This window comes from Musca autumnalis, unplaced genomic scaffold (genome assembly GCF_047663935.1).
Source record: "Musca autumnalis isolate F117 unplaced genomic scaffold, ASM4766393v1 scaffold_1, whole genome shotgun sequence".
Lineage (NCBI taxonomy): Eukaryota > Metazoa > Arthropoda > Insecta > Diptera > Muscidae > Musca > Musca autumnalis.
This window is the reverse complement of record NW_027411644.1, coordinates 20,696,192-20,722,405: the sequence shown is the minus strand read 5'-3', so window position 1 is coordinate 20,722,405 and position 26,214 is coordinate 20,696,192. Positions and strand designations below refer to the sequence as shown.

Here is a 26,214-nt window from a genome sequence, read left to right as displayed (position 1 = left end):
CGATAAGAATATGTTCAATTGGAATGGATTATGGTTCATTCATTGGCGTGAAGGTGATCAGGTGGACTAGGACTTGTGAGCTGGGGCTTCGTGATGAGTGGACGTATTAAGACAGTGATTATCCTTGCCCTGACAACTCGTCGGAATTGGTGGTTGTTGAAGGCTTTGCTGGATTTCGGAACCCGGGCGGATTCGCCGATAGTTCTGGTGTGTTGATAACGGATGACGGTTTCTAGATAATGGGAATAACGGGTTATAGATGATCAGGAAGGTGGGTTATATATGATCAAGAACCTGCTGCTATGACGACGGTTAGCAGATGAGGGTTCGTCGATAGTCGGTCGATGTGATGGGTAGGTGACGTTCGTCGCGATCAACGTTCAATGCAATCGGTGTATCGGCAGTTGATGTTAGGGAGTACGATGAGTTCGGAAGTCGCATGTTGATGTTCGGGATAGCGAGGTTTATGTTCGGGAATACGATGGGCTCGGCTGTCGATGTTCGGGAACACGATGAGTTCAGCGTTAGGTAACTGATGTTCGGGAACAAGATGGGTTAGGGTATTAGTTTAGTGTTATGGTTTGCTTTCTACCATGCGCTATTGGTTTCTAACTACGAAACAACCGACATGAATGTCCTGTGGAACTGCTGACCCGAAGGCCCAGTGGAACAACTGACCCGAAGGCCCTGTGGAACTGCTGACCCGAAGGTCCAAGGCAACAGCTGACCCGAAAGCCATGTGGAACAACCGACCCGAAGGCCCTGTGGAACAGCCGACACGACTGTCCTGTGGAACTGCTGACCCGAAGTCCCAGTGGAACAACTGACCCGAAGGCCCAGTGGAACAGCTGACACGAATGCCCTGTGGAACTGCTGACCCGAAGGCCCATTGGAACAACTGACCCGAAGGTCCAAGGCAACAGCTGACCCGAAAGCCCTTTGGAACAGCCGACCCGAAGGCCCTGTGGAACAGCCGACACGACTGTCCTGTGGAACTGCTGACCCGAAGTCCCAGTGGAACAGCCGACACGACTGTCCTAAGTCCCAGTGGAACAACTGACCCGAAGGCCCAGTGGAACAACTGACGCAAATGCCCTGTGGAACACATGACGCGAAGGCCCTGTGGAATTGCTGACCCAAAGGCCCAGTGCAACCGCTAACCCGAAGGCCTGTGGAACAGCCGACATGAATGTCCTGTGGAACTGCTGACCCGAAGGCCCAGTGGAACTGCTGACCGGAAGGCCCAGTGGAACAGCTGATCCGAAGGCCCTGTGAAACAGTCGGCACAAATACCCTGTGTATGTTTTAGCCACCACAACTTAATGGATAGCCCTCAAAAAGTATTCCCAACGCTTTAGCACCGAAGTGTAAGTTGGCGGATTTAGAACAGTATTTTTGTTCCAACTCGTGCAATTCTGGAATGTTTTAGTGGCCTGGAGTACAAAATGAATGAGAATTATTCCCTACGAAGTGGTAATTTGTAGACATTTTTTGTATGTTTTACTAAGAAAACATAAAATTTTGTCTTGCTGACTTTTTTGCGGAGACCGTTGCAATTGAATTGCAGGGTTGATACATTGCCCGCTCTCTGAATAGCAATGTGGTGTCTATATACCCTCAGAAATGAATGCCTTCTGAGGGTCATAAATGTACGAATGAGGTATAAATTACTCCCTAAGTTACATATCGTCTGCTCCGTCGGAAAAGGTCGTAAGTCCCTCTCAATAAATTTTTCAGGAGGAAGAAAAAACATTGCAGCCCTTTCTGTATTAAAGATTTTATTATGGTGGTAAAGACAGACTTCTTCGTTTATTTTTTCCGCTTTAATACCTGTACTTTGTTTGATAAAATTCCGTCGCGTTTGGGAGATAATTGGATGTCTTTGGACTTACGACCTTTTCCTTGTACAGTTTTGTATTTTTGTAGGGACTTACGACCTTTTCCTACAATTTACGGACGTTTTTAAAATAAAATATTTATACTTTACAAAAAAATGTGGAAAGGGTATTATAAGTTTGTTTTGTCCAATATTAGTGTAATATCGCGAAGTATTCTTCGTAGACCCCTTCCCCTTGACATTTTTTCATATCTTGACGAGATAAAGCGATCTAGCTATGTGTGTCCGTCCATCCATTAACAATTGTAATAAAACTCCAGGCCTCGTCACGAAATTTTGTGGAGAGGTCGGGTTTCGACCAGAAGTGACCCCATTAGATGTTGTTTATGATCGAAAGGTGTGAAATGGACCAAACACACAATTTTTACCCGACTTTGTAGCTGTCCTGTAGATCGCAGTAATATTCCGATGTAATTTAACATGGTGATGAGATAATTAGTAGCGGGATTAATGGACCAAAACTTTTGGGTGAAATCTTATATATAAAAGACAATGTGTGTATGTTTGTATGTTCCGCATAGACTCAAAAACGACTGAACCTATTTTTTTTGAAAATTTCAGAGAATATACAAGGAACAACCGGATGAAAATAGGATCTATATTTTTTGAATTTTGAAGGAGGCAGGCCCTATTTTTTAAAAAACGACTTTTTGTTAAAGTTATGACAATATCGGTCAGAAAATTAATTTGCGAGGCAACTGTTGTTGAATCTCCGACCCTAAGTACTTATTCCATGTAATTTTAAGATTATGCACAGGGATGTCCCTTGGTGAAAGTAGGCTATATATTTTGTTCAAAAGGAGGAGTGTCCTACTTTTTAAATGCGCTATATACATAAAGGATGTTTTTTTAAGCCCGATAGAACTTGAAATTGTAAAAAATAACACAAAAAATTAAATTAAAATCAAACATTTTTTTTATTCGAAAGATCAATACGTGACATTAACATTTGAAAATGATTTCGGGCATATGGGCACTGCAGCTGTTCTTGACGAAGTGCATTCTGGACGTCCAATTTTTGGCCACTTTTTCGAGCACTGCTGGCCGTATGTCACGAATAACACGAACAATGCTGGTCTCCAAGGCATCAATTGTTGCTGGTTTATCAGCATAAACCAGTGACTTCACGTAGCCCCACAGGAAATAATCGAGAGGTGTCAAATCGCACGACCTTGGAGGCCAATTGACAGGTCCACTTCTCGAAATCAACTTATCGCCAAATTTTGATTTCAATAAGTCGATGGTTGCGTTCGCCGTATGGCACGTAGCGCCATCCTTTTGAAACCACATCTCCTCCGGATCAATGTCATCCATATTTTCAAACAAAAAAAATCATTGATCATGGTGCGGTAACGATCTCCATTGACCGTAACGCGATAACCGTACCATACGGTGCATTTTTCTGGATGTAATGGAGTCTGTAGGGTCTCTTGTGGATTGGTCTCACTCCATATGCGGCAATTTTGCTTTTTAACAAACCCGTTATGCCAAAAATGCGCCTCATCGCTGAACACAATTTTGCGATAAAAAAAAATGACGAAGTCGTCTATAAGTTGCGCGAATCGACGACTGATTTTCAAAGTAAATTTTGATAATTTCGTAGCGTTCAAGCGTGAGTCTATTCATGATGATTTGTGTTACTTTTTACTATTTAAAGCTCTATCTAGCTTAAAAAACACCCTTTATATAAAACTTACTAACGATTCCGTTTCCCCAATCCTGGCTACATATTTTAGCAATAAGACACGACCACCTCCACTTTCTTAAATATGCTACAAATCAATGGAAATACCAGATGTTATACATAACGAAGATTTGGTCTTATTGGAAAGCAAGTGTTTAGATTAGAAGGCAACATATCGATTGCTATAGTTTCATCAGGTATATAAGATACATTTTAAGAAGGTGGACACAGTCGGCATGCCTCAAGTCATCATACCTTCGTGATTTGGTATAGAAATTTCTATTACTTCTAGGATGTTTGGTATTGACGCCTTCATATAGCCCCCATAGAACGATACCTCCCGATTTCCGGTATTTTGAAGGTTTGGCCTCAATATTCCTCAGAAATGGCTGAAATTTGGTATTTATTCCTTGTTTGGGGTTTTTTGTTTATGTCTGCAAACCATGTATAATCTTCAGCATATAATGTCTTCCTGTGTTTAGGAAGTTTATTATCAGAGCTTTCAGAATCGCCGAGAAAACCATAGGGAACTATACCCATGAAACCATCGGCTAATTCCATTCAAAATTCATACTGCTCTTTGTTAGCAAAAACCATTATGTCTTCTTACTTTAATTACATTTCAATCAATTATTATTTTAGAGTCATTTACTACTCGTCCGTTAGAAGATATTACTTTATTGAATTCAAAATACAAACTAATCTCGTTATGTGAATAAATGCCCCTAGAGAAACCACAAATTACCAGTTGATAAAGTTAAATAAGATATACGACAGAAAAAACAGTAAAAATTTAGATTTTTTTGTACAAATTTTTCAATATATGAGGTATTTGAACACATACAGCATCCCAATTTGTATCAATGAAAAGGCCAGAAGTCCATCTTTCATAATCAGTTCGTTTATAAGGGAAAATAGATTTCAAATGTAAATGTTCGTTGCAATATAGAATTTATTACAGTTTTGTTCAAAAGTTTGGTCCACAGTCTCCGCCAAATATCATCCGATTATGATCCAAAGGTGTAGGCTAGTTCTTTACATTGTACCCCAACCATGGATGACGTTAAACATTATATCTGAACTACATTAGCTGTAGTATTATTTTAAAGTATACATTTTCCTGTGGACTTACGACCTTTTCGTACTCAAATTTGTACGTTTTGTGGACTTACGACCTTTTCCGGCAAGGGCAAAATATAGAAAAACGCGACATACTACCATTTTCTTTGTATCACACGACGTATTTTGACTTGTACTATCATCCTGTAACAAAAACGCGATTTCCAAAAAAAGTGGACTTACGACCTTTTCCGACGGAGCAGACGATATGTAAAAGGGTGTTTTTTAAGCTAAATAGAACTTTAAATTGTAAAAAGTAACACAAAAAATTAAATTGTAATCAAAATTTTTTTTTATTCGAAAGATCAATACGTGACATTAACATTTGAAAATGATTTCGGGCATATGGGCACCGCGGCTGTTCTTGACGAAGTGCATTCTGGACGTCTAATTTTTTACCACTTTTTCGAGCACTGCTGGGCGTATGTCACGAATAACACGAACAATGCTGGCCTCCAAGGCATCAATTGTTGCTCGTTTATCAGCATAAACCAGTGACTTCACGTAGCCCCACAGGAAATAATCGAGAGGTGTCAAATCGCACGACCTTGGACGCCAATTGACAGGTCCACTTCTCTAAATCAACTTATCGCCAAATTTTGATTTCAATAAGTCGATGGTTGCGTTCGCCGTATGGCACGTAGCGCCATCCTGTTGAAACCACATCTCCTCCGGATCAATGTCATCCATATTTTCAAACAAAAAATCATTGATCATGGTGCGGTAACGATCTCCATTGACCGTAACGCGAGCTCCGGCCTCATTTTTGAAGAAATAAGGTCCGATGATGTCACCAGCGTGAAAACCGCACCATACGGTGCATTTTTCTGGATGTAATGGAGTCTGTGGGGTCTCTTGTGGATTGGTCTCACTCCATATGCGGCAATTTTGCTTATTAAATCTATCCACAGTTCGACGAATGGCTTGTTCAGATGGACGATTATGTACGCCATACAAATGACGAAGTCGTCTATAAGTTGCGCGAATCGACGACTGATTTTCAAAGTAAATTTGGATAATTTCGTAGCGTTGTTCAAGCGTGAGTCTATTCATGATGATTTGTCAGAGTATACTGAAACAAATAAAAAAAAAGTTTCATCAAAATTTAATTTTTTGTGTTACTTTTTACAATTTAAAGTTCTATCTAGCTTAAAAAAACACCCTTTAGAATAATAATAATAATATAATAATTGTTCCACAAACATCCCATACGGGGCAAGGGAGTGCATCCCGATACATATTAGCTCAATGATATGGGACCTACTGTTTATTGCCGAGTCCGAACGTCGTGTCTTAAGAGACCGCTTGTTGAAAGATTTTATATGGCTAAAATAATCAGTAAATGTCGCCAACTTTACTGAGGGGTATTTTGCCACCGTTGATATGTTGATATTGCTTGGACGGGGATTCGAACCCACAGTCTTCAGCGTACAAGGCGGGTGTGCGTATTATTGCACAGTTCAGTTTAAATCCCCAAAAGTTAATTAATTCTGCATTAGTTCCTTTAAAAATAATTAAATAGATTCTAAAAATTTATATAATGTTATGGTATTTAAAAAGCTGTATATAGCCCACATCCTATCTTATTTATTTTCAAATAAAACTTTCCTTTATCCTTTTTTCCAAAAGAAAAACTTCCATCATTTATTACAGACAATAGACAATATTGTGGTTATAGTTAACCGCAAATAGCCTCTCAAACTGGCTATGATACATACCATTTACACATTCCCCTTGGGCCAAGTGTCCTGTTATTTGTTTACAAAACTTTTCTCTTTCATTGGCATACGAGGAGAGCAAAAAAAATTCAATCTTTAGCCTTGGAACTTCTTTTACAAGTACTGCTGAAACTATGGCTGTCATTCTATTAAAGAAATTTAACTTCATTTTCTTTACACCACCACATAGCACACAAACACCCACACACACGCCTTTCTTTCACTCTGTTCTACTCATTAAATTGTAATTGGTGTTGCCGTTGTTGTTGTTGGTATGGGTAAAATGCACATTATTTCCGCATGGTCAATTAGATAGTTCACCTGGCAAAGTTGAAACTAAAGGCGTAGCAGGGATGGAGGTAAGTTGTGGAGGAAAAAGTTTTTCCTCAATCGACCTTAAAACAGGTAAGCAAACAAGCAAATAACCTCCTCTTTCTCTCTTAACCCCTCACACATACACACGAATCCATGAAATGCTGCAAACCTAGAAAAATGCACAAAGAAGTTCACCACCACCTACCATTCATTCGTTCGTTCCTTTGCTTTTTGCTCAGCATTTTTGTTGTACAACGGGAAAATGGAAAACGGCATTAATATGAAATTGTATTTTAATTAGATTTTAATTATAGAGTCAATGCAAGTCATTTTAAACTTCATTACGTTTCATTGGGTTTGGCAAATAGTAATTAATCGATGGCAATGATGATGATGATGCTGCTGTTGCTGAGGACAATGAGGGCGGAGCCAAACACCATATGCCTCTACTGCCACTTTGAGTGGAAAGACAAACTTTTCTTTGCTATTTCATTTTGTGTTTAATTTTAGCCGAAACAGCAGCAACAACAAAACCAGGAAAAAAAAAACAATCCTAGAACTGTAGGAAGAGTTTCAAATGAAATGCTGGCAAAATAGTGAAGTTTCATTGTTTTATAGAAATCTTTTGTTCTTCGCATAGAAAGAGTGGGCTTAATCTTAATAAATGAGTTTTCAATAGCAAATGAGAATCGACAAAAAAAGAAAAACATCCAAACTATACAGGAAAACGGAAAACAATAGTCTTAAATATGCAATAGAACAGAAATTAATATTCATTCATTAAATAAGTTTGAATTACGATAGACCTCTATTGGTCTGGTCAAATATAAAACGGAAGGCATTGTCTCTTGATCTTTGAGAATATTTGTTCAACCAACAACTAGCCATAAAGCATGGATTTTTTCAGAGTATTCTTTCAACCAACAACTAACATAAACAACTAACCATAAAGCGTGGATTTTTCAGAGTATTCTTTCAACCAACAACTGACCATGAAGAGAATATTTTTTCAACCAACAACTGTCAATAAAGAATGAATTTTTTAAGAATATTTTTTCAACCAGCAACTGACAAAAAGCGTTGATTTTTTAAAAATATTCTTTCAACCAAAAACTGACCATAAAGCTTGGATATTTAAAGAATATTTTTTCAAACAACAACTTACCATAAAGCGTGGATTTTTTAAGAATAATGTTTCAAAAAACAACTGACGATAAAGTGTGGATTTTTTAAGAATATTTTTATACCCTCCACCATAGTATGGAGGGTATATTAAGTTTGTCATTCCGTTTGTAACACATCGAAGTAACCATTTGCGACCCTATAAAGTATATATATTCTTGATCAGGATAAAATTCTAAGACGATCTAGCCATGTCCGTCTGTCCGTCCGTCTGTTGTAATCACTCTAGCGTCCGCAATAATTGAGATAGAGTGCTGAAATTTTGCACCCGAGGGTCTTTTTTCCATAGGCAGGTCAAGTTCGAAGATGGGCTATATCGCTCCACTCTTCGGTATAGCCCCCATATAACGGTACCTCCGGATTTGAGGTATTTTGACGTTCTTCGCCACATTTCACAGTTGTCCCAATTCAAATTTTTTTGGCCAAAATTATTTAATACAACATAATGTATACTTTTCGTTTATAAATAGATTAATATTTATTATAATAATATTAATATTTATTGCAAATCCGTTAAAACGCGTTTCTGTAATCATAAGGTACAATATAGTACTATTTATTAGGTTTTTAGATATGCAAAGGCATACAAAATGTTAGGGTACAAAATGTGATGTTTTAGTACAAACATGAGTTGTAAAACAAAATAAAATGCGGTAAACATAATTCAAAATTTACTCTTTTTATAAAAGTATGACTTAAAACAGGCTTAAGAAGGTTGTTTTATACTATTAAGTAAAGAACTCTATTAAGTTTTAAATTAATTAATTATTGAATATATGTAGATATTTCGTTTTCCAGAACTATATTTTCATCGCCATATTCTTCTTCGAATTCTTCATCTGTGGTTTCATCACAATCAGTATCATTCGCGGGCCGTAATTCATCGTTTAGTTCACAAACTAACAATTCGATTACTTCAGATGGCAGGTTTTACCGCTTTCTTTCTTGTAAGCGGGCGTTTAGGCGTATAGATGATATAAGTGGATCAGATGTATCCAATGCTCTATTAAATACGTCTGTGAGATTATTGACACGACTACTGTTTCTAGTGTGTAATAATCTGTCATTTTTATATATTTTGTTTCTGCATTCAGCAGCATCCTCTCCAAAACATCCAACTGGCAACACAACATTCTGCATTATTTGCTTAGAATGAATCAAGACCTTGTGCACTGTTGGTGTCATCGCTACCCAAGGATAATGGCCCTGAATATATTTAGCTGTTTCGAAACAGTATTTTTCAAATTTTTCCAAATCAAGGGGAAATTGACATGTTAAACATACAAGAATTATATGAAGGCGGTAAACAAGCTCTTCTTTAATTCCGATAATTTGAGCAAACTTCTGGTAACTACCAAAAGCACGACGGGATGTTAGTGGAACCAAAACCACCAACTTTGGGAACGTCAACGCGAATTCCAAACTCTGTCCAGAAGTCGTTTTGAATTTTTTGCTTCCTTTTAGAAACATTTTCTTTGTCTTCTTGCCCTCTAATCTGCCATTTTTGTACTTCACATTTGTACCCCAAATGTAATAAAAATTCGAAAAATCGAATACGACAGTGAAGTGGGCTCATTCCATGTTTAAGGTTGTTTTCTTTCGCAACAAATTTTTCTGAACTGTAGTCCTTGATTTTTATAAAATCACTTGATGTGGCACCACATATAGGACATGCAAGATTTGAGTTAGTTCCAGTTAAGACATTTAAAACCTTTCCATCGATTAGAGTAAGAAACAATCTAAATTTTATTTCGATTGTCATTGATCCTTCGATTTGAAAAGTCACGTTTGTCAATTTTTCAATTTCCTCATTCAAAAAAGAATTTTCCTTTAAAATAACTTCTTTTGTTTCTTTAACAAATTCCAATTTTATGGGTCTACAAAATCGAGTAGATTGTGGGGTGATATTGCACCATAATGGTCGGTTTTTGGAGTCTGTGAGTCTTAATGGTATAACAGTTGTTGCTAAAAGACTTGAATCATTTGTATTTGGGTCGGAAACCCCTTGTTTATATTGAGCTTGACCAGTACTACTGTCAAATCCATAGCTCAATATTAACTCCGCAGAAATTGATTTGCTTTTATCCGTATTTATTGCAGCTACAATGACATCTTTTTGCATTTCAACTATTCTTGCTGCAGTATGATCTAATAGATTTTGTAGAGGAACTTTGGCCACACTTTCCCGAATATGTACATTTTTGGGTCTACATACGTTTTTCTCAGCGAGCAGACGTTTATAAGATGGGTATATATCACAATTTCTTTGCTTATTTTCCCTGCGTATGTTGCAGTACTGGCGTTTTGAAAAATTATTTTCCAGGAAAAATGCAAGTGCTTCTGCTGCTGAAAGTTTAACTGGATCACTTGATGTAGTGCACAGCTTCCTTATCTTTGAAAGTCTAGTGGGGCTTTCCGTCGTTTTTTTGAGAATATGAGCCAAATCTTTGTTTCCCGTTTTCTTGGCGGAAACTCAAGCGGCTTAAAGTAGTAAAGTAGTATCGTGATCTTTTGAGATGGAAAGTTCGGCTGCCTCCCTTCTCTTACTTCGGTCAGACATTTCTGAAAATGCGACACGGGGGCGCCCAGCTTTTGAGCACCTTGGTTTTTGACATTCTGTTTTATATTTTTTGAAATATATTCCAGAAGCAAACCATTGTGCATTTTTTTGTTCGAAATCCTTAAAATATCTTCTACTTTCTTCCCATTTTTTCTTCAAAGTGAGACAAAAAATTCGTACTCCTTTTTCTAAATATTTTAAATACTCCTTTGACGGATTGTTTTCACTACAGTTTTGTAGTACATAGTTTAAGATGTTTTTTTGTTTCTTAGCAATTGTGTCATGTTGCTTCCAAATTTTAAACAAATCTTCGTTTCTGAAGAAGAGGTCGTCTAAAAAATACAAAAATAGAGTGTAGAACCACAATTGTCAAAGTATAGAGACAAGCAAAATTTGATTAAAACGATTATTGATTAAACGATATATATAAATATTATAAAATTACTTACCTTCAGCTTCCCGAATCATAATATTTTTCGTTTCACTTTTATATATTCATTCAATCACAACACGCAACAAAAAATGTATATTTTACAGTAAACAGTCTGATTTATTTTTATACAAAAAAGTGACAACTTTGACACTGCGCCTACTAAAGGCAATTAACGCTTTTTAGCAAAACCAATTATTTTCAAAAAAATAATGTTGGCCAAAAATCGGGGCAACTGTGCGACGTTTTTATACTACAATTGATTACTAGGTTAATCAAATGTCCCAAAATATCAATTGAAATGTATTTTCGCCAAAAACAGCGAAAATTAATTAAATAGTGAGGCGCCGTTGTGGGAGGTCTTAACCAAAATATTTGGTACAAACAGTTTATACTTTCCATGAAGTCAAAATGCAAAGTTAGAGCCGAATCGGTTAAATAATATCGCTAAAATCTTTAAAATATCTTAAATCGGACGGAACGGCTATGTCACAGTGTGGGCCAATTTTCAAAAAATGTTGCAGAAATGTTTTTTATACTATTAAAACCTTAAATATCAATTTTAAGAAAAATCGGATGAAACTTTGTCTTTATCCCACATTTTCAGTTCAATACTATATACAATAAAAACATCAATTTATAAAAAATTTCACTCAACTTAAAGTAGAAAAATACATTTTTTTTAAAAAAGGCAAAATAAGGCAAAATATTTCATCTGAATATGATAGTACATACCCCTGCCAGCTTCCAAAAATTTTTTGGAGGAGACGATATTTTTACATTTTTTCTAAAGTTTAAGAAGATTTCAAAAATATTTGTAAAAAATAATTTTCAATATACACACAAACTTTTATCTCCCTACCCAGATATTACAACTTTCTTCGTTCTTTCTTTATATATTATGAAAGCACTTGTTATCAGCTTCCAGATTCATAATAACTTTGGTCTGAATTTCGTATACCCATTCGACCACACAGCACACCAAAAAGTATATATTTTACAGCACACAGTCTGTTCTATTTTTTATACAAAAAAATTTTCAACTTTAGCATTACACCAACGAGCGGCAATTAATGGTATTTAGAAAAACCAATTATTTTCGGATGGTTTGAAGTGTTTTTTAATATTCCGCGCAAAAAAATTATAAAAATATGAAACTTCAAAAAAATAATTTTGGCCAAAAATTTTGTGATTGCGACAACTGTGCATTTGCAGACCAAATTAGATATAATTTGGCACTTATGGTTCCTAGTGATCAACAAACTTATATTTTAAAGGATATGGGCATAGGTCCATGTTTTGGTATAGACCCCATATAACGGTACCTACCGATTTTCGGTATTTTGAGAATTTTAGCCACAATTTTTAACCGAACTATATGCAAAAACTGTCCATAAAGCGTGGATTTTTTAAGAATATTTTTTCAAACAAAAACTGTCCATAAAGCGTGGATTTTTTAAGAATATTTTTTTCAAACAAGAACTGACCATAAAGCTTGGATTTTTTATGAATATTTTTCAAACAACAATTGACCATAAAACGTGGACTTTTTAAGAATATATTTTTTTTAACAAAAACTGACCATAAATCGCGGAATTTTAATCATATTTTTTTAAACAACAACTGACCATAAAGCCTGGATTTTTTAAGAATGTTTTTTCAAACAAATTCTGACATAAAAGCGCGGATTTTTTAAGAATATTTTCTCAACCAACAACTGACCATAAACCGTGGATTTTTCAATATATTTTTTCAAACAACAACTGACCAAAAAGCGTGGATTTTTTAAGAATAATTTTCAAACAACAGCTTACCATAAATCGTGGATTTTTTAAGAATATTTTTTCAAAAAAAAACTGACCACAAAGCGCGGATTTTTAAACATAGTTTTTCAAACAACAACTGACCTAAAGCGTAGATTTTTAAGAGTATTTTTCAAACAACAACTGAACATAAAGCGTGGATTTTTTACGAATATTTTTTCAACGACCAGTGGACCATAAGGCGTGGGTTTTTTAAGAATATTTGGTCAACAACCATTTGACCATAAGGCGTGGATTTTTTAAGAATATTTGGTCAACAACCATTTGACCATAAGGCGTGGATTTTTTAAGAATATTTGGTCAACAACCATTTGACCATAAGGCGTGGATTTTTTAAGAATATTTGGTCAACAACCATTTGACCATAAAACGTGGATTTTTTAAAAATATATTTTTTTTAACAACAACTGACCATAAATCGCGGAATTTTAAACACATTTTTTCAAACAACAACTGACCTAAAGCGTAGATTTTTAAGAGTATTTTTCAAACAACAACTGAACATAAAGCGTGGATTTTTTACGAATATTTTTTCAACGACCAGTTGGGTTTTTTAAGAATATTTGGTCAACAACCATTTGACCATAAGGCGTGGATTTTTTAAGAATATTTGGTCAACAACCATTTGACCATAAGGTGTGGATTTTTTAAGAATATTTGGTCAACAACCATTTGACCATAAGGCGTGGATTTTTTAAGAATATTTGGTCAACAACCATTTGACCATAAGGCGTGGATTTTTTAAGAATATTTGGTCAACAACCATTTGACCATAAGGCGTGGATTTTTTAAGAATATTTTTTCATACAACAACTTACCGTAAACATCTTAGTTGTTTGTTTCCTGGACCAAGACCTTCACATTCACTTACTTACTTAGCTGGCTCATTACAGAACATTTGTTCCATAGGCCGAACTTAGAAAAGATCTCAAATCGTCTCTATTTGTTGCTTCGCACTCTGGAATACCGCGCCTTTTCATCTCATCATCCACTTGTTTGCGCCATCTATTTCTTGGCCTGCCAATTCTGCGTTCACCGCCAAGCGGTCCGTATTTATACGCCTTTTTAGCGGGTTCATCATCGCCCATTCTTATGATATGGCCTAGCCAACGCAATCACTGCATCTCGATACGTTTAACAATATTGATGTCGTTGTATAGCAGATACAGTTCGTGGTTCATGCGACGTCGATATTCACCGTCAACGCAGATTGGTCCGTAGATCTTTCGAAGAATTTTTCTCTAAAATACACCAAGCACTGCTTGCGCAAGTACCCAGGTTTCGGAACCATACATCAGCACGGGTAGTATCAGCGTTTTGTAAAGCGTTATTTTTGTTTGACGAGATGTGGCTTTGTTTTTAAAGTGCTTACTTAAGCCAAAGTAGCAACAGATGCCAATACAATTCTTTTTTTTTATTTCGCAACTGATGTCGTTTGTTGTGTTTACGGCGGTGCCGAGGTAGACGAAGTCTTTTACTACCTCAATATTATAGGAACTAACTTCCACAGTCGGTCCGAGCTCAATGGACGCATTGCGCGTCGACACCATCGACTTGGTCTTCTCACCGTTTACCGCCAGACCCACCTCGACCTTCATAAAGGTATCAGTTACTTCTTTTACTGATCGGTCCATGATGTCAATATCATCAGCATAAGCAAGTAACATGTGACTATTGGTGTAGATTGTGCCACTTCTTTTTACGTTTGCCTCTCGTATAACCTTTTCCAGCAGGATGTTGAAGAGATCACACGAAAGGTTGTATCTTTGCCTGAAGCCTCTTGTGGTACAAAACCCTTCGGAGAGGTTCTTTCTTATTTTATCTGAAGAGTCATTTTGCAAAGCCGAATGAGCTTTGTGGGGATACCAAATTCAGACATGGCTTGGAATTCCTTTGAACGTAGCGTGCTGTCGAAGGCTGCTTTATAATCGACGAAAAGGTGGTAGGTGTCGATCTGCATCTCTTGGGTCTTCTCCAGGATTTGCCGCGGGGTAAATATCTGGTCAATGGTGGACTTGCCAGGTCTAAATCCGCATTGGTATGGTCCAATTACTTTGTTGACCATGGGCTTTAGTCGTTCGCATAATATCCCTGACACTATCTTGTAGGCGATAGGGAGAAGACGTTAGTTGGAGCATAAAGTCTTATCCCCTTTCTTATGGACGGGACAGAGGATGATCAGGTTTCAATCGTCGGGTACGCGTTCTTCCTGCCAGATGGAGCTAACTAGCTGATGCATACAACTTATCAGCGTGTCGCCTCCGGTTTTGAACAGTTCTGCTGGTAAGCCATCAGCTCCTGCTGACTTATTATTCTTTAGCCGGTTTATTGCAGACTTTACCTCATCTTGGTTGGGCGGTATACATTCAATACAATCTTCTGGGATTGGATCTGTGGTATCTTCGTCGACTTCGACACTGTTGGATACCAACAGTTTAGAAAAATGATATTTCCATATCCCTAGCACACTATATGTATCAGTTACGAAATTACCTTGCTGATCTCTACAGGAGGATGTGCCTGTACCAAAGCCATCGGTTTGATTTTTGAATCTTTGGAAGAATTTTCGGACTTCATTCTGGCTCCTCTAAATGTCGAATTTTTCACACTCCCGCTATTCCATCCCTCTCTCTTTCTCCTGCGGAAAAGTCGTTTTTCCTCTCTCATTTTTTCACAATACCTCTCTCGTGCGCTACGCGTTGCTACTGATTGTAAAGTAGCCCTATATGCAGCATTTTTTTCTTCGGTAGCAGCACGACACTCCTGGTCATACCATGGATTCCTTGGTGGAGGTCTCTGGTATCCACGTACTGCTTCTGCGGCTGTTTGCATGGAGTGTGCAATATTTTGCCATTGTGCTGATATGTTATCGGGAAGAGAAGGGCTTGAATGAGCAATTGGGGAGTTGAGTGAAATATGCTGCGGCTACTTGTTGTGATTGGAGCTTACCGATGTCCAACTCCCGTGTTGGGTCTGTTCGTACTTTATTTGCTACGTTTAATCTTGTACGTATTTCTGCTGCAACGAGGTGGTGGTCCGAGTCTATGATTGCACCTCTGAACGATCGTAAATCCAACACGCACGATGAATGTCTTCCATCTGTCAGAATGTAATCAATTTGATTTCATGTTCTTTGATCTGGCGACAGCCAGGTGCCCTTATGAATATCGAGATGCTTAAATCTGTTACTGCCAGCTAGCATGTTTCTTGCAGCTGCAAAGTCAATCAGCATCATACCATTGGCATATGTTTCCCTGTGGAGACTGAATTTCCGAACTGTTGGGTCAAAGATATTCTCCTTTCCAATTTTGGCATTAAAATCGCCTAGAATAATTCTAACGTCATGGGCAGGACAACGGTCATATGTTTCTTCTAAGCGCTCGTAGAATATATCTTTTGTATGTTCGTCCTTGTCTTCGATTGAGGCATGAGCGCAGATAAGGCTAATGTTGAAGAATTTTGCCTGTATCCGTATTGTAGTAACTTTTTCATTCACTGGGGGTGAAGCTGGAAACCAGATGTTTTAACCTCCGACCAACTACAAATCCGCAACCAAACTCATGCTTTGTGTCATATCAGCTATAATACAGTGCGTCACCTTGAGGGGTTGTTGTGACGCTTTTCCCATTCCATCACATTTCCTGTATGGCAGTAATGTCGGCCTTGTACTTTTCAAGTACATCTGCCAATGCGTAAACTGCACCTTCTCTATAAAGAGTGCTAACATTCCAGGTGCAGATTCGCAGATCATGGTCCTTAAAACGTTTGCGGGGGTCGTCAACTTTAGAGGGATTTGCTTTTTTTCATAGTAAGCTGCCTTTTTCTAGGGGAGGGTTACAAACCCGGCACTCAAACCTAAGTTTTTAACGTTCTTATAGGTGAACGCGCAGCACATTTAGCTCAATTCCTTTAAGGATAGCTACCCCAGGTAACACCACGGGGAGGTATCCTTCATCCCCTACGTCACCCGACAATAAAGCTTAGATTTTTTAAGAATAAAGCTCACCGTCCTGTCTCTCCAATATAGGGAGTATCATTAGACATTATTCTCTTCTTCGCATTATTCTCTTTCTTGATATGCTCAGCCTAAAACATATCCGAGACCAAGATCTGTACATTTATAGATTAAATAAATAATCTTGTAATTGTCTTACATGAATCCACTTTGAGCCCTTTGCTCTCTTATTGCTCGCAATATTGTATTGACATAGACCACAAAATCTAATGAAGCAAATTTCCATTAATGTTGTGAACTACAAAAAGGACTTAAACACAACTACACACACAAAATACCATCATAATCGTAAACATGACTAAAAGGATGTTAGACAAATACCATATTTTGTTACAATCCAACCCGCCCCGTACACAAAGCCATTCGCTGCATGGTACCTCTGCTCCCCACTAAACCGTAAACAAAGTCACTTTGTAAACATTATATTTATGGGGAAAAGTCTCTGGCTTGAAGGTTATTTTATTATCCCAAAAGATTGTGTAAATATTTTGTTGAATACGAATATTGATGTTTTGTGTTGCTGATTTTGCTTAAATGAAACAACAACAAAAAAACAACAACCCACACATTCACATGTTTGTATGTATGTATTTACATTGCCATATAACATATTTACCTTTTACTATGGCAACATTCATCATGGTTATAAAACAGGCCTAAAGACATCTATAAAAATCTGGCTAAATTAAATAGTTACAACCGATGGGTAGGGGGAGGGGGGACCGAGTTGAAACCACACATAAAATTCTTGCTAATTAAAACTAAAAATGGTCGTTGGTTGGATGTTGAGGCATTAGTTAATTGAAATAAGTGATATTAGTTGTATTTTTTTCTTCTTTTTGTTATTTTGATTTGGTTTGGGGAAATAAAAGTCGGATGTAAACATTTTTAGGGCAAGATTTGGTAAATGAAATGACATTTGGTATGCTTTTGTTACAAATATTAAGTGTGTCTGCGTACTTGATAATAGGTGTGTCTTTTTACTTACTAAATGTTGCTGCAACAATTTTTTCAGCAACTTTTCCTTTGTACAACTGTCAAAATCTGCAACATTAGTAATAATTATTACAAATTATCGAGTACGCAGACAGGCATAATTTGTAATAATTATTACTAATGTTGCAGATTTTGACAGTTGTATAAAGGAAAAGTTGCTGAAAAAAATGTTTCAGCAACATTTAGTAAGTAAAAAGACACACCTATTGTAACACATAAGCTTACAGGGTTATTTTCGGAATATCAAAAGTGACATTTTTATATATTCTACAGATTTGTTTTATGATGAAGATTACTCACATTTTACTTCGTGTTTTGTATCCTTTTGGGGATTCATTATTTGATCTAAGTTCCATTATACTTAAAAATTATTTCAAAATTTAATATCGTGCTGGTCAACAAGAACTTACCGTATTTGCAAATATTCTCACACATCTTAACAAAAATATTAGCCTAAATAACACTTCAGCATTTATGGTGATGACAGTCGGACTTTATAACCCAAATAAATATAAAAAAATTGTAATTTCTTCTTGGACAAGACTATTAACACGGAAAATGGTTATGGTTGTAAAAGAAAATCATGTTTAGCCAACAAAAACATTAGGCAGGCCAGTAGAAAAAAAAAACAACAAAACTAAAATAATTTGGTATTCTATTTATGGACCATAATTTCTTGTGATAATTCTGGCCATAAGCATAAAACTGAAAATATCTTGTCTATAAGTATTTTCGGATTAATGTTTGTGTATTTTAAATTAAATAAAATTACCATGGTGTTGAGTATCCATAATTGAAGGAGATCGACAACAGAGTTTTTGAGGAAACTAAAATGGGAAAAAACTTTAGTTTGTCTAATTCTGTCAGGTAGGCTTTTTCCAGAATAACATCTAAGAGTTATCTTGGATAGAAAACTTAAACGGAAAGACCACAATCTAGAAAAAAACCGACAAAGCTTACCTATGATGTTCAACCTACAATACAGACTACTTAACAATGCACAGCGGTCGCTGCCATTGGCTAAAATTAAAAAAAAAATAAGAAAATTTAACAGGTTGGATTTCGAGATGAATTCAGTGCAAAAGTTAGGTGAAAGTAGAATATTAATATCAAACTAAATGAACTCTATATTACTTAGCTGGCCCATTACAGAACATTTGTTACATAGGCCGAACTAAGAAAAGATCTCCATTTCTCTCTATTTGTTGCTTCGCACTCTGCAATACCGCGCCTTTTCATCTCTTCATCCACTTGTTTGCGTCATCTATTCCTTGGCCTGCCAATTCTGCGTGCACCGCCAAGCGGTCCGTATTTATACGCCTTTTTAGCGGGTTCATCATCGCTCATTCTTATGATATGGCCTAGCCAACGCAATCGTTGCATCTCGATACGTTTAACTATACTCATGTCTTTATACAGCTGATATAGCTCGTGGTTCATACGACGTCGATATTCACCGTCAGCGCAAATCGGCCCGTATATCTTTCGAAGTATTTTTCTCTCAAACAAACCAAGCACTGCCATGTCTGCTGGCGCAAGTACCCAGGCTTCGGAACCAGCACGGCTAGTATCAGTGTTTTGTAAAGCGTTATTTTTGTTTGACGAGATGTGGCTTTGTTTTTAAACTGCTTACTTAAGCCAAAGTAGCATCTTTTAGCCAATATAATTCTTCTTTTTAGTTCACAACTGATGTAGTTTGTTGTGTTTACGGCGGTGCCGAGGTAGACGAAGTCTTTTACTACCTCAATATTATAGAAACCAACTTCCACAGTCGGCCCGAGCTCAATGGACGCATTGCGCGTCGACACCATCAACTTGGTCTTCTCACCGTTTACCGCCAGACCCACATTAGCAGATTCTCCTTCGACCTTCATAAAGGTATCAGTTACTTCTTTTACTGATCGGCCCATGATGTCTATATCATCAGCATAAGCAAGTAACATGTGGCTATTGGTGTAGATTGTGCCACTTCTTTTGACGTTTGCCTCTCGTATAACCTTTTCCAGCAGGATGTTGAAGAGATCACACGAAAGGCTGTCTTCCTGCCTAAAACCTCTGTTGGTTCAAAACTCTTCGGAGAGGTTCTTTTCTATTTTAACTGAGGATCTCGTGTCAGTTAAAGTCATTTTACAAAGCCGAATCAGCTTTGCGGGGATACCAAATTCAGACATGGCTTGGAATACTTTTGAACGTAGGGGACTGTCAAAGGCGGGTTTGTAATCGACAAAAAGGTGGTAAGTGTCGATCTGCATCTCTTGGGTCTTCTCCAGGATTTGTCGCAGGGTAAATATTTGGTCAATGGTGGATTTTCCAGGTCTAAAGCCTCATTGGTATGGCCCAATTATTTCATTGACCATTGGCTTTAGTCGTTCGCAAATTATCCCTGACACTATCTTGTGGGCAATAGGGAGAAGACTTATGCCCCTATAGTTGGAGCATGCATTCTTATCTCCTTTCTTATGAACAGGGCAAATGATGCTCAGGTTCCAATCGTCGGGTACTCATTCTTCCTGACTACACCTTATCAGCGTGTCGCCTCCGGTTTTGAACAGCTCGACTCCTGCTGTCTTATTATTCTTCAGCCGGTTTATTGCTGTCTTTACCTCATCTTGGCCGGGTGGTATACATTCAGTATCATCTTCTGGGATTGGATCTGTGGTATCTTCGCCGTCTTCTACTATCGGATACCAACAGTTTGGAGAAATGTTCTTTCCATATCCTGAGCACACTATTTGTATCCGTTATCAAATTACCTTGCTGGTCTCTACAGGAGAATGTGCCTATACCAAAGCCATCAGTTTGATGTTTTACTCTTTGGTAGAACTTTCGGACTTCATTCTGTCTCCTGTACATCTCGATTTGTTCACACTCCCGCCTTTCCATCCTTCTCTTTTCCCTGCGGAAAAGACGTTTCTCCTCTCGTCTTTTCTCCCGATATCTCTCTCGTGCGCTACGCGTTGCTACTGATTGTAGAGTAGCCCTATATACCGCATTTTTCTCTTCGGTAGCAGCACAACACATCTGGTCATACCATGGATTCCTTGGTGGAGGTCTCTGGTATCCAAGTATGGATTTTGCGGCTGCTTGCATGGAGTGAGCAATATTTTGCCATTGTGCTGATATGTTATCGGGACGAGGAGTGCTTTCATTAAGCTCGATGAATGTCTTCCATCTATCACAACATGATCAATATGATTACTTGTTCTTTGATCTGGAGCCAGCCAGGTTCCCTTATGTATGTTGAGATGCTTAAATCTGGTACTGCTAACTACCATGTTGTTTGCAGCTGCAAAATCTATCAGTCTCATACCAATGACAGATGTTTCCCTGTGGAGACTGAATTTCCCGACTGTTGGGCCAAAGATATTCTCCTTTCCAATTTTGGCTTTAAAATAGCCTAGTATAATTTTAATGTCATGGGCAGGGCAACGGTCATAAGTTTCTTTTAAGCGCTCGTAAAATATATCTTTGGTCTGTTTGTCCTTTTCTTCAGTGGGAGCATGAGCGCAAATAAAGCTGATGTTGAAGAATTTTGCTTTTAATCGAATTGCAGCGAGTCTTTCATTCACTGGGGTGAAGCTGGAGACCACATGTTTTAACCTCCGAACAACTACAAATCCGCAACCAAACTCATGCTTTGTGTAATACAGTACGTAACCTTTAGGTGTTGTTGTAACGCTTTCCCAATCTATCGTATTTCCTCTAGAACAGTAATGTCGGCCTGTACTTCTCAAGTACATCTGCCAATGCGTAAACTGCACCTTCTCTATAAAGATTGCGAACATTTCAGGTGCAGATTTTTGGTGAGCATATCTTTAAGAATATTTTTGGCGAGCTTCCTACAAAGGCTCGTGGATTTTTACGAATATTTTTCGAAAAGTTCCTACGAAAGCTCGTGAGATGGCGATTGGATGATTTGGACTTGGACGAAAATCGAATAAAGAAGATCCCTTGGGTACACATTTTCCATGAAGAACCTTGAAATTTCAACAAAGACTTTTTTGTTTTAATGTATTTACTCCCCATTCATATTAGCTCAATTATCACGTCATTTTTATCGCCGAGTTCGAGCGGCGTATCTAATGGCAATATTTTTACTTGACATCATGATGAAATTATAAGGTGGCGTAAAACGGCCAGCTGATTGGTTTCAATCTGTCAAATATTTTGTTATTGTGAATAAATTGTATGAAAACGTAAACAAACATTTTGACATATTGAAGAATTTTCGGCCAAATTAGAGTTGTTGTTGTGCTACTTACGCGACCTGTTAAATAGATCTTGCTTGACATGATGAAAAACGTTTACTTTTGTCAACCATCTTTGATAACAATATTATTAGTCACTTCCCGCCCATTTCCTTAGTTTCATTCGTTAACTAATTTTAAATAAAACACTCAATCGATTATATCTCAATCTACATTCGACTTATTCTTATTAAATTTTCCCTCCACGGGATTTCCATTTTTACCAACAATTTTTTTAATAAAGAAAAGAATATAATTATCATCCAAAATATGATCACTAAACCAACAAATAATATTAAATATACATCGAAGTAGTGATCCTGAATAAAATAAAAATCCACTTCCGCATTATGCATATGTACATCTCCTTCATGTCTCAGCACATATTCGATCCAAGAGATGGCAGTTTCCAGAGGTGGTAATGGGGTATCTCTAAATTGTTTTGAACGATGCTGGACACTACGTGCGTATTTGAGATTTGTTAGCAACTTTGTAACGACACAAGTTCCCTCTAATCGCTGGGATAGCTCTCGGGGGGCCAGAGTCTGTCACAGAAATTTATAAAAGTGACCAAGAGAGAGAAAACACGGTTTGTTTGGGTTTTAACCAATTTGTGGCTTTCTCGTCGTTCTCTGCCCTTGTGGGAGACCTGGATAAGTACTCCGGTAGATTGTTCCACGTAGCCCTGAATAGATACTCTTCCTCGCCCTTCCCTGCCGCTGTGGGAGACCTGGATAAGTACTCCCGTAGGTCTTCCACAGTAGCCCCAGAAAGGTGCTCCCGTAGGCTGCCTGGATAAGTACTCCTTGCCAAGACGTTAGCTTTGCTGGCCCTGATGGAGACCTGGATAAGTACTCCCTTCTGTTTTGGAGATATGGCTTGTCGAAGACCCGGTCCGGTGGTTAATATGGGGTTGGGATTTGCTGGAGATCCACTGCCGATCTTAAGGTTAGACGAGGGTTGACGAAGGGGAACCCGAGGGTTACGGACACTACTCAGGTTGACACGAGGGGAATCCGAGAGTTACGGACACTACTCAGGTTGACACGAGGGGGATCCGAGAGTTACGGACACTACTCAGATTAGCACGAGGGAAGCCCGAGAGTTACGGACACTACTCAGGTTGACACGAGGGGAATCCGAGAGTTACGGACACTACTCAGATTAGCACGAGGGAAGCCCGAGAGTTACGGACACTACTCAGGTTGACACGAGGGGAATCCGAGAGTTACGGACACTACTCAGATTAGCAGGAGGGAAGCCCGAGAGTTACGGACACTCCTCAGATTGGCACGAGGGAAGCCCGAGAGTTACGGACACTACTCAGGTCGACGCGAGGGGAATCCGAGAGTTACGGACACTACTCAGATTGGCACGAGGGAAGCCCGAGAGTTACGGACACTACTCAGGTTGACAAGAGGGGAATCCGAGAGTTACGGACACTACTCAGATTAGCACGAGGGAAGCCCGAGAGTTACGGACACTACTCAGGTTGACACGAGGGGAATCCGAGAGTTACGGACACTACTCAGATTGGCACGAGGGAAGCCCGAGAGTTACGGACACTACTCAGGTTGACACGAGGGGAATCCGAGAGTTACGGACACTACTCAGATTAGCACGAGGGAAGCCCGAGAGTTACGGACACTACTCAGGTTGACACGAGGGGTATATTCGCGCACTGTACACTTCGACACTTGTTCACCGACTGATCCCCCTTGTAATTCCTCCTGCCCTTTTATAGGAAAAACTGGTGGTACCTATTACCTCTAATAAATTCTTAAAATTCCTTTAAGGGTAGAGATAACCTTAGTGGTAGGTTCACCTGTTACCAGTTGTTCGCCAACACGTGGCCATGACCCGATCGGTCAGTGACCCTAACGGTTAACAGTGAAACTATACGAATACTGTTAAAAGGAGAAATTCATTTATTTAGTGTTAATAATAATATAATCCAACAAAACAAAATATAACATGAATGGTGGGGACGAAAACAAGTGTAACGACTTTCGTCGTCACAACTTCAAAATTGTTTTCTCCAATAATGGAGGAGTAACTTCTTCAAGGCTCAGACTTAAGGCATAAACAGCTTTAACAGCATTTTTAACATTCATGAATTGATCTCCCAATAGAGGTATGCCAAGTATGGACTGGGCTGGTAAATGGTGTCGGTGGTACTTAACAACAACATTGTCCGGCTTGTTGGGTAGAGAGTCGTCTTCAAATCTCCACAAAATGGTATAATTAGCCAATTTGCGAAATACTTCCAAAAACGTTTGCAATTTTTCCTTTGATAAATCTTTGCTTTTGATATTCGATCCCAAAGAGAAGTAAATAACTACTTAATGCGACTTATCGATTATTTCTTGCAAATACTTGGGCAATGGGTCTGGTTGCAGCTTGATATGCAAAACACCCACCTCTATCATGTTTGGCACATATGGCTTGGCTGAGCGTAACGTGAAATGATCATTCAGCAGTACCAAGGAAATATTTTGCCGCGCCTCATCCAAAGTTAGCGAGTCTTGAGGAAAATATTTTTTATAAAGTTCATCTTGATTTGGCAGCATGAGGTAATTAAAACTTAAATCTTCTAATGTTTGCATTATCACATTGTGTTTTCTCTTGGGGAGGGACATACGATTACCATACGGTAATGCCAGATGAGGTATATACGATAAGGGTTAGGATTTCTTACTACAGTCCCAACAGGAGCCTTGAAATATACTCCCAATCCTACAAAGGCCTATAAGAAAATTAATTCCACAATTCTTAAATCGAATTTCTCTGTGGCCAGCAGTTGTTTAACTTCTACATTCTCGATGTTGGTCACCATTGCCTTGTCGTTTCTAGCCAAATTCATAAATTCGGATAAATATGATTTCTTGTTGCCTCCAGTGAAATCTGTCAACATTTCTGTCGAATTTCTAGTCGAATGGTGCGACCATACATTACTAGCGTTGGGCATTAACTTTGGATCAGTATGTCAAGAAGCATGTACATGTCCGCGAAAAAAATTAAACGTCGTAGTAGGCGCTTCGAGGACTATCTGCTGAACATTTTTACAATTGAAACTAAATTGAACTTTTGCGATAATTTTGAAATGTTTTATGGGAATTACCCTAAAGTGTGGAGCGATATGACCCATCTTCGAACTTGACAAAATATTACAAGAGACAAAGTGTGGACCAAATGGATAGATTCTTTTGAGAGTTACCGATATTTTGAATTATTCAATATGGGCGATTTAACTATCGCGGAAGGTGGAGGTGTGAAGGTATCTTATGTCTGAATAACTTACTCTAAAATAATTTCGAATTTTCCATTACAGAAACATCTCGAAAATTTTCCACCGGCTCCTTTTGTGAAAATGTCGAGATGGATACCACTTCATGACTTATCTCCGCCAACCCCTTTAGCAAAGGCAATATGAATATATATTGCATTGGTCCAGGATAACCAAATATTGAGAGAATTTTTGCTCCATCTCCAAAACAACTAAATGTTGTCATTAAAAATTAATAAAACCAAGCAAAACAACAACATGTGAATTACGTTTCGTGGTCACAATGCAGGTGACACAACGAATGCATTTGATTTTTATGATATTCAGAGGCAGGGACGTACGCAGGGGGGGGGGGGGCACTGGGGGCCCGCCCCCCCCCCCGAAATGGTTTGGTCGACTACAATTTTTTGAGCTACTTTAACAAATTAATACGTTTTTTCTCTAAATAATAAAAATAATAAAAAATATTTTTGGAATTTTGAAAAGAAAACTTAGATTGTTCTGAAGGTTATGTACTAAAAATTTACTTTATGAACAAGTTGTCTAAGAAATATTTAAATTTTTTTTTTGTTTGAATACTATTTTTGAGAAAAACTTCCAGTAAAATCTGAATTACTTTCATATCTCATGTTATTTTATAATCAAAAATAATAAAGGGTCGATTAATTCTATAATGAATATCAAGGTCTTGAGGCTTTAAACTCTTTCTGTATTCAGAAAATGACGAGTTTAGTATTGTGCGGATTGGAAGTGCATGAAATGACTATTTACTGGACAAAATGTAAGATATATCAAGTGTTTTCCGTGGAGTATATCCCTAAAACCAATTAGAAAATTGTTTACTACCTTAATTTTTTATTATTTATTTAATGGAGAAAAATTTATTATTGTGCTTTATAAAGTTCTAATATCTGCTATAAGTAGCATACCCACCAGAATTTT

General features: G+C 37.9%; 1 pseudogene; it reads right to left on the bottom strand.

The window, feature by feature from the left end:
* Nucleotides 1-373: 373 nt before the first annotated feature.
* LOC141391582 (UDP-glycosyltransferase UGT5-like) lies at nucleotides 374-25,498 on the bottom strand (annotated as a pseudogene).
* Between the last annotated feature and the right edge of the window lie 716 nt (nucleotides 25,499-26,214).